The sequence below is a fragment of the Capra hircus genome, chromosome 4, assembly GCF_001704415.2.
Source record: "Capra hircus breed San Clemente chromosome 4, ASM170441v1, whole genome shotgun sequence".
In the NCBI taxonomy this organism is placed as follows: Eukaryota; Metazoa; Chordata; class Mammalia; order Artiodactyla; family Bovidae; genus Capra; species Capra hircus.
The window spans coordinates 14,891,223-14,897,553 of NC_030811.1; positions in this window are offsets into that span (position 1 = coordinate 14,891,223).

The window sequence follows — 6,331 nt, forward strand, 5'->3', positions numbered from 1 at the left end:
GAAATGGCAACCTACTCCAGTGTTCTTGCCTGGAGAATCCCAGGGACGGGGGAGCCTGGTGGGCTGCCGTCTATGGGGTCGCACAGAGTCGGACATGACTGAAGTGACTTAGCAGCAGCAGCAGATCTGGGAAGTGGCCTTTAGTTCTTTGCAGTTTCATAAAACTCAAAGAACTGAGGTCTCTGACTCAGGGCCTGTTGGTACCAAGATACCCTGGGTGGTGGGGGGTTGGCCCGAGGCAGGGGAGCACCTCAGTGTCACTCGTTGTCCTCTTGCTTTAATCATGTATCTCGGGGTTTGAGTGACTCCAGAATCCACAGGGCCTGGAAGACTGGGGCTTCCAGGGGTAGAAGACTGGGGCTGAGAAAGAACGTGGGAGAGAACCCGATCCTGTCTTGGATTCAGGCAGAGTCTCCACCTGCTGCCAGGAGACACAGAGCCACACAGCAGACGAGGCTGCAGCCCATAGCAGGAGGGGCAGAGCGGGCAGGCGTCTCCTTGCTCAGAGCTCTGCTCTCTGAGAGCTGGGGTTCTGGGCCTCCTCCCTCTGACTGGAGGTGAGGCAGCGACGTCACTGCTCTGATGTCATTGCCTCTGCATGTTCTCATGAGCCTGGCCCCTCCTTTCCAGGTCAGCTGATCCAGGAACCCTGCTCTGTCCCGCCAAGTCTCTTAGATGACATGTGAGCTGAATGTGCTAGTTAAGGCAAGGCTGGATTTAGGCCACACGCCCTTCCCCATGGCTCCTCTGCTTTCCCTTTGAGGTGGGTGTTTCTCTTCCTGTGTCTGCCCCCTCCCAGCTCCATGCCCTTCACTTTTCCAGCAACCTCAGAGGCTCCCTCAGCTCTGCATAGTTGACGTTCATGGCTGCCAGCTGGGACAGCAAGCCTGCAAATTAGTGCCTATGCTAGTGAGGCTTCTAGAGGAAAACAGCACCACATAATGCTGTTTCTTAACACTCCTGGTCCCAGGCACTAGCTCTATCTGCTTGCTCTGCCCCAGAAACTTCTGGAGTTTGGCAGTCCACAGTGCCCCCATGAGACCTATTGGTGATAACCAAGACATTGACTTTGCCCTGAGATAATAATCATGGGATGTGTTTAAATTAGAAACTATTTCAATGTTTGCCTATTACAGTATCTCCTAAAGTCACACACACACACACACACACACACACACACACACACACACACACACAGATCATATACAAGCCAGCCCTAGATGATTTGTAATTTTGTATTTTAAGCAAAAAAGAAATGTGGCCCTGAAAGAACTGTTTTGACTTTGAGCAGTTTTTGATGAGGCGAATGGTACAAACCTGGCTTAGGTTAGGTGAGACATTAAACTTGGTTTTCTTCTCATGACTGCAGACAACTTACTCAAGCAGACCACATAGGCCTTTCTGCAATGTTCCCACTAATCAGCTTACCCCAGATAAGAAAATAATGCCCCTTGTTTCTGGAAAATCTTTTATCCTGTCTCTTTTAGAAATCCTCTTTTTGCCTCTGTTCATTGATAATAATATTCATACAATGCCCATTTGCCCATATATAAGTAAATGTGTACAGATAAATGATCATATTTCTCTAGAATTTTCTTTGATGCTCAAGTAGGAAATTAAATATCCTAACCTTCTGTAACTATTATGCCAGAAAGGATACTAATGGATTAATGCAGAATAACAAAATTAATAGAGGGATTTGGGAAAATAGAATCTAAGAAGGACTTATTTCCAGAGCCAGTATCTCCCATTGGAGATAATTTACTTCCAATCCATGTTTCTTTATATGTTTACATTGAATTATCTGTTACTTGGTCTTACATAGTGAATTATATAGAGTGAATATAGATATTCTAATGGAATCTATTTCTTGACTTTCCAAGTCTGAAGGCAACAAGCCCTCCAAGAACCATTGAGAAGAGATCCCTGATTCGGCTGCATGTGACGCTGTCAGGCAGTGTGTCAATGTCATCGATGACTAGCTGATGTGCCAGCAAGCTAAGAGTGACCAGACCTCTTACAAGATCCACCCAGCGGAGGGAAATTCCACCCTGAGTGAATCTTCATGGATGTAAGTCAGATCAAATTAACTCAAGCCCAGATGGAAATGTCCTGTAACTGAATACTTTTTACCAATTTTGTGTACACATAACTCATTAAAACCTTTCACAACAGCATCATATGTGTCTTATGGAGTTTCTGATAGTAGATAAGGAGAAGGTTCTACACAAAATCATAGAAATATGAGCAATCACTATAAATTACACTGAGGAAGGTGTATTTCTCTGCTTTATGGAACACTTGGCATCTTTTGGTGTCAATTAGAAAAAAATTGCAAGATTGCCAGTCAGAACTTAAGTATTTGAAGGAAAAAAAAAAAAAACTCAGAAGATTGTTTAAGGGATGCCTGAGGCCCCATAATAAACAGTCATTATATTTCAGACAAGAGAAGCCCGACTGATATTGTAACAATGGACAAAACGTAGAGCCACTGGCTTCTGGACCCTTCTAAAATTGCAACCTAGCATCACCTAGGTGCATCACCTGGCTCCTTCATTAGGGGAACCTGATGAGACAAGAGGTAAATGTGAGCACTAGAGATTCATCAAAAATCAAGAGAATATTCTGGAAAGACTGAAGCTCTTTGGGGCTGGAATATGAGTGAGATGAGGGGTGAGTCCAGGTCAGCAGTGAGAAAACAATTGGTGAAAATAATTTTCATTCTGCTCTTGCCTTAGCCCTTCTTTACTTTGAGACAATCTTACCTGCATTTTTATTGCAGAAATCAATAGCTGGGTATGAAATACCACTAAAGGACCAGAAAGAATAAAACTAACTGTACAATATGTAGCCCCAGAAAGTGAGTTATTGAATTCAATGAATTAACAATTTAAAACAAGCATAACAAATATACTACATGAAGATCTGCAATATAAATAAGAATATGGAAGATGTTACCATGTAAGAAAATGTAAGGCCAATTAATAGGAACTCTTAATCTGTAGCCCACCTAGCATATTTTATATCAGCATTTCAAAATGTTGTATTATGGAGAAGGATGTTCAAGTTATCAAATTCTCTAAGAGAAGCCAGTGTTTCATGTAAACACTTAGTTTTTATTCCAGTAGAAACTAGTATATATCCATCTTTTCCTGAAATAATGACTCCTACCATCAAGGAACTTTTCCCCTTATTTTCCCCCCAAACAAGATTTCAGCTAATAATCCAGATAAGAACTGTGGAGCTCTCCTTTGAAAACTAAGTGAAATTTCCCAGAGCTTATAAATTCCAAAAAATTTGAAAATTCAAAGCCCTTCCAGGGGTTTCTGACCATGCCCATGGAATCTGCATTCCCCTGGCCTTCCCTAACCCTGTCACGTTACCTGGCCAAAAAGCTAAGACTGCCTTTGACTTCCTCAAGAAAATTATGAAAACCCAATGAGTTTCATAGATTCTAATGGAGATTTGGGTGGTGCTGTACGGCAGGGGCCCCCTGCCTCTGGGATCTAGTGCCTGATGATCTGATGTGGAGCTGATGTAATATTAAAAAGAATAAAGTGTACGATAACTGTAGTGCACTTGAATCATCCTGAAATCATCCCCCCACCCTCCATCTGTGAATAATTGTCTTCCGTGAAACTGATCCTTGGTGCCAGCAAGGTTGAGGACAGCTGCTTTAAAGGATCAACCGGTGACTCAGAAGTAAAGAATCTGCCTGCAATGCAGGAGACGTGGATTCGATCCCCGGGCTGGGAAGATATCCTGGAGAAGGAGAGGGCAACCCACTCCAGTATTCTTGCCTGAAAAATCCCATGGACAGAGGAGCATGGTGGGCTACAGTTCATGGGGTCGCAAGAGTCAGACATGACTTAGTGACTAAACCATCACCACACTGCTAATTAGGTCAAAATTATAGCCACTATACCAACCTTGCCTTTAAGTTTGCTTCCAACAGGTCTGTCTATTCACCTGAAGTGCCCTTGCACCCTGTTCAACCTGAAGACCTCATCCTCCTCATAACCTGAAAAGAGCAAGGACCTGACCATCGGTTGGCTGTGAAGTGGACGGGACAGGCAGGGCCACATGAGGTCTTGCTAAGCACACAGTCATCAGTGAAAACAGCTGGGCTTAAGCCACGGATTTAGCACAACAACAATGTAAAATGACCAAGGAGAACCTCCACAGTACCCCCTCCTAATAAATTGGAAGTTTTTACATTGTCATCTGGGGCAGGAAGCTTTCCAGTAATTTCCTGGATTTTTTTTTTTTTTTTTTACCTCCATCTTCTCTGGAGCCCTCCAGGTTTCCTGTGTGGTATTTCCCAGCTGGTTGTAGTGCTAGTCACAACTCCTTTAAATCACCATATTTACTTCACTTCCCTGCCATTCTGCTTCTTTTCCAGCACAAACTGAAGCAACTAGAATTCACCTTCATGGTGAGAAGCTAAATGATATCACCACTTGGGAAAATAGTGTACTCATTTTTATAAAGTGAAATAAGTACTTATACAATCCAGCAAGCCCACTCCTAGGTATTTACCCAAGAAAAATGAAAGTGTATGTCCACACAAAAGCGTTATAATCAGAACCCTGCTTATTGCAGCTTTATACACAACAGACAAAATCTAGAACAACATACGTGTTCATCAGCATGTAAATGAATATAGAAATTGTGGTGAAAGTGAAGTCACTCAGTCGTGTCTGACTCTTTGCAACCCCCTGGACTGGAGCCTATCAGGCTCCTCTGTCCATGGAATTTTCCAGGCAAGAGGACTGGAGTGGGTTGCCATTTCCTTCTCCAGAGGATCTTCCCAACCTGGGGATCAAACCTGGGTCTCCCACATTGCAGGCAGATGCTTTACCATCTGAGCCAAATATACACCATATAAAAGAATTAACTACCAATAACAGAACAATAAGGATGAATAACATAAGAACTATGTTACATGAATGATGCTAGTCACAAAAAAGTGTGATGGATATCAGACCAGAAGTTACCAATGGGGAAGGGGGTATTAACTGGAAGGAGACAAAACACACAAGAGGTGATAACACATCTGTATCTTGACTGAAGCGATGCTGCTCGAGTATATCTATTTGACAAAATGCATAAAATTAGCATTTAATATTACTCATTTCACTGCCTGTAATAAAAGCGTGTCCCACTACCCAGAGTCAACAACCATTAATGTTTTTGTATTATCCTTTTGAACAGTGTTCTTTCTAAAGATACTTATGCGAAGACTTCACTCATTGCAAAAGACTCTGATGCTGGGAGGGATTGGGGGCAGGAGGAGAAGGGGACGACCGAGGATGAGATGGCTGGATGGCATCACTGACTCGATGGACGTGAGTCTGAGTGAACTCCGGGAGTTGGTGATGGACAGGGAGGCCTGGCGTGCTGCAATTCATGGGGTCGCAAAGAGCCGGACACAACTGAGCGACTGAACTGAACTGAAAGATACTTATAGACACTTTATCAGATATTTAGAGCTCCCTACACTGTAGCTACTGTTGACTTGAAATAAATAGACTGCTCAGTATTTCTCCAGCAAAGATGGGCATGGCTGGCTAAAGAATATCACTGGCCATCTGCCTCTATAAGGATTAAGTTTTTAGCCACCACAGCTGCCGACCTTCAACATACCCTGAAAGGAGTTCAAGGAAGAGATCAGAAGTGAGGCACTCTGTGCTCTGGGAAAGCTGGCAGATAGGCTTCTGATAGATATATTCAGAAGAAAAGTTTAAGAACATGGATCCTTGTGTATTCCCGTACTTTGTGACTAGCAGCAACCTTCTAAAGAGATGCACATAATGATTGCACATAATCCCTTTCCCCAAATCACAGATATGGTTACCTCCCCCAAGCCCCCACCACCCCCACACCTTTCAGAGCAGTTTCTCAGAGTTCGCTCAGAGGCTGTCTCCCTGGCTATATCCCTCAGAAAGACACTGAGTAAACTTGACTCACAGCTTTCTGTAGCTACAGTAAGTCATGTGCAGGTTCCTGCACCATGCTTTTGTAGAGAGGAAAAGGAAGGTGGGAGAGCTAGAAAGGAAGGTCTGGTTTTTCAGCGACTGAGTCCTTGACAGGAAAGAGGAGGAATCTTTCTTCCTTCTGTTGGGATCTGCTACCATCACAGGAGACAAGAGCTCCCCCTTCTGGTCTGCCAGATCTATTTAATTGAGTGAAAAGTGAAAGCGTTCATTGCTCAGTCATGTCCAGCTCTTTGCAACTCCACAGACTGCTGTCCACCAGGCTCCTCCATGGAACACTACAGGCAAGTATTCTTGAGCGGGTGGCCGTTCTCTTCTCCAGGAGATCTTCCTGA